General features: G+C 39.1%; 1 non-coding gene across 1 annotated transcript; it reads left to right on the top strand.

Moving 5' to 3' along the window:
* The first annotated feature begins 9,519 nt into the window (after positions 1-9,519).
* On the top strand, positions 9,520-9,626 carry LOC141698832 (small nucleolar RNA R71). Its single transcript, XR_012565332.1, has one exon. It is a non-coding gene; the product is annotated as a small nucleolar RNA R71 (small nucleolar RNA).
* The last annotated feature ends 547 nt before the right edge of the window (positions 9,627-10,173 follow it).

Raw genomic sequence — 10,173 nt, 5'->3', positions numbered from 1 at the left:
GGGTTCCCATAAGGGTTTTAACTGTCAGTGCTACGTTAGGTAGCCCGACTATGAACTTGGCAAGAGTTCTTATTATCTTAGTTAACTTATTATCTTAACGTCCCATCATCTCTGAGGTTTATAACGCTTAGCTCTGATACCATTTCTGTAACACCCCCAGATCCGGGGTCGGGGATCCGGGTCGTCACGGTCTTTCTTTCCACAATATCACTTCACTTAATTAATAATAACCAACCTTATGCTGTGACCCCACACTAACATACACCACAACCCGTTATAGTCTCAGAGATGAAATTCAAATAAGTACAAGTCTTTGAATCCACAATTTAAAAGTTATTACAACCCAAAACGATTACTTGATAAATTTACAGTTAATTGCCATTATCTGCCACAAGTTATAATTATACATAATTGATTCTCAAAAGCAAATGGTCTAATCTACAATAGATCTACCTCTGCAGCTATAGCAGCTACGACATCAACGGGAAGACGCGGAACGCTTTCCACGCGCTTGCGCTGGGTCTGCTGGAGTCTGGTCATCTTTCCTAACTGTTGTTGTGTGATGAAAGAAGAAAGCAAGGGTGAGCAGCAAGCCCACCAAAATAATATGCATAATTATTTACAGTATATGAGTCTACTCATAATACTCATGAAAGTCTTGGTCAAAAGAAATGAACCAAGTTGATCACTTAATGCGATGAAGTCGCAAAATATTCAGTATATATATATATACATATATACTTTTCAAAATATTGGAAGTCCGCTTCCATGCATAATATACACAAAGTCCCAGTGTATAACTGTATATAAAAAAATATATCGTTGCAAGGTGATCTCATATATCTAACCTTGTCTCAACGTTTTTCTGAAAATCTTTGTCATTCATAAGACAATTATTAATTAGATATAAGTTCTAAAGATGAAGTTACCAAATACTTCACTACATTTATATCATTCCCAATACTACTTGAACTACCACCGTTCAAGTTATAATCAATTTCAAAAGTTCATCCCACTGATGAGACCACAAGATAAGACTTGAATAGATTCAATCTTTGAAAGATTATTGAATGAAAAAGTTATGAGATACTTTATTTAGTCCCGATATATATATAACCACATATATATATCCCTTTAAACATTTCCTGGAACCTCTGTTATGTGAAGTATGAACAGAGTTCGAAACATCCAATGAATTTTGGAAAGGAAAAGAATTTTGGCATAAACCCGATATCTCGCTGATCAGGCAAATATACCAATAAGTAACCTTTTCTACTAGTAGATGGACGAATTCCCCACTGGTCATCACCCTGGTCATAATTAAGACCTATGCTGGACTGCCACTCAGCCACCTATGCATTTGATGGACTCCCACTGAGCCACTTACACAATAATAGACCGTACCTCGGCCTGTCGCTTATGCCGACTCAATGAGAGGGGCTTACTTCCCGAACGTTGGGCAAGTAATCAATTCATTTACCAAATCTGCAACCTTGTTGCGAATGTAAATACACCACAGAGCCGGATTTCCCAGGTTTTGAGCGAGTATTTAAATCCCCTTTAAAAAGGAAGATTTTAAATATAAAAATGAGTTTTGGGATCCGCTCTGACTTTTAAAAATCATTTTGAAGACTCGAAAACACTTTAAAGAGTGTTTGGAGTAAGGCTGATTTAATGAAGTAAATCAGTCCCCAGAATATTAGAAAATATCTGAATATTATTAATTAAATAATATTCCCATAAAGAATAGCCTTTATAAAAATAATTGAAGTAGAAGTATTAAAATTTATACTTGAAACGAGTATTAAATAACCAAAGATATACTTATATGAAAGTATTATCTTCATTTGAATAATCGAAAATAAGTTTGATTATCGACATCTTATTCTTTAATAAAATAAAGAATATATCTCAGCAAATAATCGGAGTCATAGATCCTCAAATGAATATTCAAATAATATTCAATAAATAAAATAAGCTGAGTCATAATACCTCGAATGAATATTATAAATAATATTCATTAAATAAAATAAAGGAGTCATAAGTCCTCCGATGAATATTCAAATCATATTGAAATAATAAAATAAACTGAGTCATAACCCTCGAATGAATATTCAAATAATATTCATTAAATAATATAAAAGAGTCTTAAGTCCTCGAATGAATATTCAAAATAATATTCATTAAATAATATAAAAGAGTCATAAGTCCTCGAATGAATATTCAAAATAATATTCATTAAATAATATAAAAGAGTCATAAGTCCTCGAATGAATATTCAAAATAATATTCATTAAATAATATAAAAGAGTCATAAGTCCTCGAATGAATATTCAAAATAATATTCATTTAATATAAAGGAGTCATACGCCTTCGAATAATATTCGAAATAATACTCGATAATAAAATAAAGTTTAAAGTTATCGAATAAACCTTATTCGATTAATAGTTTGGAAAAACTATAACCATATATATATATAAATATATATATATATATATATATATATTCATATCCATATAAACTCTACTCGGGATCCTCGACTCCCGGTTTTAGAAAATATTTTCACCTTTGGGTCCCTATACTAAGGGTATATGCAAGATACCGCTATCCTCTAGCATAGGTATTATCAACTGAACCAACAGATATATATTTCAAGAATATGAAACAGGCATGCATATATACCATATCACATGCTACAATATATCGCAAGAATTTGCTAAATAACCAACATGCATCTATCGCAAGATAATGCATATACAAGTGTATTCATCACAACAACAGTATAACGGATAGAATACTTGCCTGAGCGACTGGGGGTTACGAATGGCTCGGGACGAGTCTGGTAACCTATAAACAACAAGTAAGTTGGAATTAAACCAAAGTCACTTGTAAATCTATACTTTAACTAACTTAGACTCTAACGCTTGTTTTGCGCTCACTGATTCGCTTAAGTCACTCGGGTACCCTCGGCTCCACCATTTTTAATAATTTAACCTTTACGAGTTTTAAAGCGATTCCTTCGCGAGTGACTTACCAACTGCCTAAAACACTTACCATAAATGTTTCATGCATTAATTAACCCTTTTTGGTCTTTAACCTACATTTCAAAGTAAGGCGAGGGGAAAAAGTTTCGTTCGCGAAACGCCGTTACTTGAAACGGTCGTTTCTCCTAAACCGTAAATCGGAATCGAACGAACTACATATCAACACGAAGCTCGTAACATGAGCTATCTAAACATGGAAGTGGTCATAATCTAGCAGGGGGTTCTCGGGTCCTAATGCTATGCACAAAAACAGTCCAAAGAAAATCGGACGTTACGACGGCTATGTTTACGCGATTTCCAATATTTTTAAACCATTCAAACCCATTCCAAATCAACCCCAAATCCAACCTCAAATCCATCATACAACAAACATCCATCCTTATCACATCATAACAATCCCAACAAATCCACATTAACCATTTATACTATTCTTTATCATGAATTTAAACTACACTTAAGTTCATTAATCAACAACCAAGATTTACAACTTCAAAAACAACCCAAAACCCATTAATCTCTACATACACAATCATCAAGCCTCTCATGAACTCTAATACTCATTTTATGCTCTTGACTTTCAATAACAAAGCTTGGTCAAGAGATTATACCTTCCTTGGAGAGTGGAGAATCAAGGGGATGGCTTGGAATCATCTTTAAAGCCCTTATCCAAGCTTAATCTAAACAAAACTTCAAGAACACAAATTTTAGTTCTTGAAAACACTATTCACCATCTTCTTTGATGATTTATAGAAAAAGATTGGCTTGGATTTAGAAGCTTAAACTTATAGGAAGTATGTAACTTAACTAGGAGAAGCTAGGATAATTACCTTGCTAAATAGTAAGTGGAGGAGCTTGGATCTTCAAAAATTAAGAAAAGGACCCGTGAGCTTCCATGGAGAAAGAAGAAGAGAGAATTTTGTGCTTTGCCTTGTTTTGATTTTTTGGTTGGTTGATTTGGTTTTTGTTTTTGATTTAGTAATTTACCTTCTTGCCCTTGGATTTGTGTGGTTACAAAGCCACCACACCTCCTCCTTCCCATGTCATGCTTATCTCATCCACATGATGTCATCCTTCCTTCCTTGCCTTCTTTCTATTGGTTGGATGACATCATTCCCATTAATCCCTTTGATTAACTTCCTAATCGTTTGCCTAATGACCGCTGATCTGCTATACGGTTCGCTTAACTTTCGTTCTCGTTTATCGTTTGAGGGATCATACCCGGGATCTTATTACTTGGGTTCCCTTAACCTTTCTCAATACATTATATTCCTTTTATGATCCTCTCTTATAATCCTTGAATTTAAATCCTTTTAATCATGTTACCTTTTTCTCAATTCTTTCCGTATCTAGTGGATTTCCGGGAAAAATCAAAATGTTCGGAATTGGATTCTGACGATCTTTACATACACTTATATACTTCATAGAGTACTAATAATATCCCAGAATATCCATAACAGAACCCCTACATAGTGTGGCATGAAAAGTTTTCTCGTTCAGCAAAAACACTATTCATAAGGGTTTCAAAATTTCTCAAAAATTGGGGTTATTACACAGCCGCTCAGCATAGCTGCGCGGGCGCGTAGAGGGTCTCTGGATTTTTTTTTTCAGCCTCTGTTTTCTGATTTTTTTGTGTTTTTGGATAGGTTATTAACTTCTAAGGGTTCCTGTAACAACAATTCATGGGTTGCCTCCCACGCAGCGCTTCTTTTTCGTCATTAGCTTGACGTTCCGTACCTTGCTCAAGTAGTCAACAAGATGGCACTGACCACTTCTCGGTTTGCCATGTCCCCATAGTAGTGCTTCAACCGCTGACCGTTAACCTTGAATGCTTGGTCCGGATCATTCTCAAAAATTTCCACCGCTCCATGTGGAAACACAGTTTTGACAATAAAAGGTCCAGACCACCTTGATTTCAACTTCCCAGGAAAAAGTCGGAGCCGAGAGTTGAATAAAAGAACTTGTTGCCCTGGCACAAATAACTTAGGATGTAGCTTCTTATCGTGCCACCTCTTCACCTTTTTCTTATACATTTTGTTATTCTCGTACGCTTGAAGTCGAAATTCATCAAGTTCATTAAGCTGAAGCATTCTTTTCTTACCAGCTGCATCTAAATCCAGGTTCAATTTCTTCAATGCCCAGTAGGGCTTATGCTCAAGCTCCGCCGGTAGATGACATCCCTTACCGTACACCAACTGAAATGGTGACATCCCAAGTGGAGTTTTGTATGCTGTTCTGTAAGCCCAAACAGCTTCATCGAGCTTTAAAGACCAATCCTTCCTTGACGGACAAACAACCTTTTCTAGAATACGCTTTATCTCTCTGTTAGACACTTCCGCTTGACCATTTGTTTGCGGATGATAGGCAGTAGCTACTCGATGATTCACATTATAACGCTGTATCATAGAAGTGAACTTACGGTTGCAAAAATGCGATCCTTCATCACTTATGGTTACTCGAGGTGTTCCAAACCTTGTGAAAATTTGCTTATGAAGAAAATTTAGCACTGCCTTTGCATCATTTGTCGGTAAAGCTTTAACTTCGACCCATTTTGAGACATAATCGACTGCCAGCAAGATGTACTGATTATTGCAAGACGAGATAAAAGGCCCCATGAAATCGATTCCCCATACATCAAAGACCTCGACTTCAAGCATCACATTTAATGGCATTTCATCCTTCCTTGACAAATTTCCCACTCTTTGGCAACGATCACACCTTAAAACAAACTGATGAGCATCCTTGAACAAAGTAGGCCAGAAAAAACCTGCTTGAAGAATACGAGCTGCCGTCTTCTCACCTCCATAGTGTCCCCCATAAACCGTGGAATGGCAGTCTCGTAATATCCCCTCCGTCTCACAGAACGGGATACATCTCCTGATGATCTGGTCAGCTCCCTGTCTAAACAAATATGGTTCATCCCACATATACCACTTCACCTCATGCAGAAACTTCTTCTTTTGAGCGGATGTCAAATTAAGAGGCATTATATTGCTGACGAGATAGTTTACAATATCTGCAAACCATGGTTCTTCCTCCTGAATTGCAAACAACTGCTCATCCGGAAAAGATTCATTGATTAACGTCCTATCTTGTGAAGTAGAATCGGGATTCTCCAACCTAGATAGATGGTCAGCTACTTGATTCTCAGTACCTTTTCTATCTTTGATCTCTAACTCAAATTCCTGAAGTAAAAGCACCCAACGAATGAGTCTCGGCTTCGAATCCTTCTTAGAAACCAGATAGCGAATAGCTGCATGATCAGTGAATACTGTTACTTTCGTACCAAGCAGATAAGATCGAATTTTTTCAAAGCCAAAGACTATAGCCAAAAGCTCCTTCTCAGTAGTGGTGTAGTTCAATTGGGCACCATTTAAAGTCTTACTCGCATAGTAGACAACATGGAAGAGATTTTTCTTGCGCTGTCCCAGAACTGCACCTACCGCATAATCACTTGCATCACACATCATCTCAAATGGTTCTGTCCAATCTGGTGCTGTAATGACTGGTGCCGTGATCAAACTCTCCTTGAGAGTCTCGAATGCTGCCAAACATTCATCATCAAATTTGAAAGGCACATCTTTCTCAAGCAAATTGCACAACGGCTTAGATATCTTTGAAAAGTCCTTGATGAATCGCCGATAAAAACCCGCATGACCAAGAAAACTACGGATTCCTTTCACAGAATTAGGTGGGGGAAGATTTTCAATGACTCCCACCTTGGCCTTGTCCACCTCCAGACCCTTGCTAGAGACCTTATGCCCAAGGATAATGCCTTCACGCACCATAAAATGACATTTCTCCCAATTAAGCACCAAATTAGTTTCCACGCATCTTTTGAGTATGGCGCGCAGATTATTCAAACATTCATCATATGAGTGTCCAAAGACGGAGAAGTCATCCATGAACACTTCGACGTTATTTCCAATCATGTCAGAGAATATAGCCATCATACATCTCTGAAAAGTGGCCGGGGCGCCACATAACCCAAACGAAACTCTGCGAAAAGCAAATGTGCCAAATGGACAAGTGAAGGTAGTCTTTTCCTGATCCTCTGGTGCAATACAAATCTGATTATACCCGGAATAACCATCCAGAAGACAAAAATACTCATGTCCCGCCAATCTGTCAAGCATCTGATCAATAAATGGAAGAGGGAAGTGATCCTTCCTTGTGGCTTTGTTCAATTTTCTATAATCCATGCATACTCTCCATCCTGTAACTGTTCGAGTAGGGATGAGCTCATTCTTTTCATTTGCGACCACAGTGATACCTCCCTTCTTAGGTACACATTGTACGAGGCTCACCCACGAGCTGTCAGAAATAGGATAAATGATGCCTGCATCTAGCCATTTCAGAATTTCTTTCTTCACCACCTTCTTCATGATGGGATTTAGTCTTCGCTGCTATTCCACAGTTGGCTTACTACCTTCCTCTAGCAGAATTTTATGCATACAATATGAAGGACTTATCCCCTTGATGTCTGCTATGGTCCATCCTATAGCCGATTTGAATTCTCTCAAAATCCTTAAGAGCTTGTCTTCCTCACTACCTGAAAGGTCAGATGAAATAATAACAGGTAACGTAGATGAATCACCTAAAAAAGCATACCTCAAGTGTTCAGGTAATGGCTTGAGCTCCAAGGTAGGTGCTTCCTCTATTGATGGTTTGAGCTTCCCTTCAGCGTTCTTGAGGTCAGAAGTACCAAGAGATTCAAATGGTATGTCCAGCTTTCGCTTCCAGGGAGAAGCGTTCAGATATTGTAATTGCTCGTTGCTATCTTCATCATCGCTGTCAAAATCCCCCACTAAGGCCTTTTCCAATGCATCAGACATTAGCATGTGATCGAGTTCCGAAGTAACCGCAGAATCAATCACATCCACTTTTAAGCAATCCTCATCTTCTGTAGGGAATTTCATTGCCTTGAATACGTTGAAGGTCACATCCTGATCTTGGACCCGCATAGTAAGTTCACCTTTTTGCACATCTATCAAGGTACGGCCAGTAGCCAAGAAAGGCCTCCCCAAGATTATGGGAATCTTCTTATCTTCCTCAAAATCCAGAATAACAAAATCTGCTGGAAAGAAGAGCTTATCCACCTTGACGAGCACATCCTCAACTATGCCCCTTGGGTAAGTAATGGAACGGTCAGCCAATTGTAGTGACATGTACGTGGGTTTTGGATCAGGCAGATCCAGTTTTTTAAAGATCGACAACGACATCAGATTAATGCTTGCTCCCAAATCACAAAGGCACTTGTCAAAAGTCAGATTGCCAATTGTGCAAGGAATGGTGAAGCTTCCTGGATCTTTCAGTTTTGGTGGTAACTTTTGCTGCAGAACAGCGCTGCATTCTTCCGTGAGAGCAACGGTTTCAAGGTCATCCAGTTTCACCTTCCTTGAAAGAATAGTCTTCATAAACTTCGCATAACTAGGCATTTGTTCAAGAGCTTCAGCGAAAGGTATATTGATGTGAAGTTTCTTGAACACCTCTAGAAACTTCCCGAACTGTCTATCCAACTTTTGTTGCTGCAATCTCTTAGGAAAAGGTGGTGGAGGATAGAGCTGTTTCTCCCCTGTATTAGCCTCAGGCAGAGTGTGTTCAACAGTAGTCTTCCTTGGTTCCGTCGCTTTCTCTTTTTGCTTAGATTCTTCATCTCTAACTTCAGCTTCGACTTCCTTTGCCTTTTCAGCATCAGCCACTTTTCCAGACCTTAAGGTAATAGCCTTGACTTGCTCTTTAGCTTCCTTCCTGCCTGGTACTTCCGTGTCACTGGGAAGAGAGCCAGGTTGACGATTGAGCACTGCATTGGCTAATTGACCGATTTGATTTTCCAAGGTCTTGATAGAAACCGCCTGACTCTTGCACAACAGCTTAAGTTCCTCAAAATCAGCACTAGTGGGTGCAGCTGTACTTCCCTGTTGAGGATATGATTGTCTTGTAGCATACTGCTGTGGTTGCTGGAATCCAGGTGGGTTAAACTGTTTACTCACTCCTTGCTGATATGGTGGCTGAATAGCATTCTGATTATTCCCCCAGCTGAAATTTGGATGATTTCTGTTGTTAGGATGATAGGTCGCTGGCACAGGCTGCTGTTGTCGCTGATAATTATTCACATACTGAACAGATTCGTTGACAAGAGAACACTGATCCGTAGCATGAGAACCTGCACAAAGCTCACAAACCATAGCTATTTGATTAACTCCATACGTAGCCAGAGAATCAACCTTCATTGATAGCGCTTGGAGCTGGGCTGCAATAGCGGTGGCTGCATCAACTTCCAGAATACCTGCTACCTTGCCTGACGTCATCCTCTGAGTTGGGTTTTGATGCTCATTTGCAGCCATCGTCTCTATAAGATTATACGCCTCAGTATAGCTTTTAGCCCATAAGGCTCCTCCAGCTGCTGCATCGAGCATGGGCCGAGATTGGGCCCCCAAACCATTATAGAAACCAGTTATCACCATCCAATCCGGCATTCCATGATGTGGACATTTTCTCAACATTTCCTTGTAGCGTTCCCAAGCCTCGCACATAGATTCTGTAGGTTGCTGCGCAAACTGAGTAAGAGCACTCCTCATAGCAGCAGTCTTTGCCATCGGATAAAACTTCACCAGAAACTTTTGCGCAAGATCTTGCCACGTAGTGATGGACCCAGCTGGTTCAGAATGTAACCAGTCTTTAGCCTTGTCCCTTAGTGAGAATGGGAAAAGCCTCAACTTGATAGCCTCATCAGTCACGCCATTATACTTAAAAGTGCTGCAGATCTCGATAAAATTCCTTATGTGCATGTTGGGGTCTTCAGTTGCCGCTCCTCCAAAAGAAACAGAATTCTGCACCATCTGAATAGTGCCCGGCTTGATTTCAAAGGTGTTAGCTTGAATAGCCGGATGAAGGATGCTTGACTGAATGTCATCAATTTTAGGCCGAGAAAAATCTATAAGAGCTGGATCAGCTTGAACAATACGATCTCCCATGTTTACTGGTTCTTTCTGCTCAGTTCCTGAATCCGAATCCTCAAAATCTAACTTCTCCAGAATATCAAGAACTTCGTCTGTCTCCTCAGCTGTATCTAAAGTCCTCTTGCGAGCACGAGAACGAGTTTGCATAAACACTTGCTAAAGTACCTGA

Source organism: Apium graveolens, chromosome 11 (genome assembly GCF_009905375.1).
Source record: "Apium graveolens cultivar Ventura chromosome 11, ASM990537v1, whole genome shotgun sequence".
NCBI classification, from domain to species: domain Eukaryota; kingdom Viridiplantae; phylum Streptophyta; class Magnoliopsida; order Apiales; family Apiaceae; genus Apium; species Apium graveolens.
The sequence above is the reverse complement of the archived record's forward strand: the minus strand, read 5'-3'. Positions and strand labels throughout refer to the sequence as shown.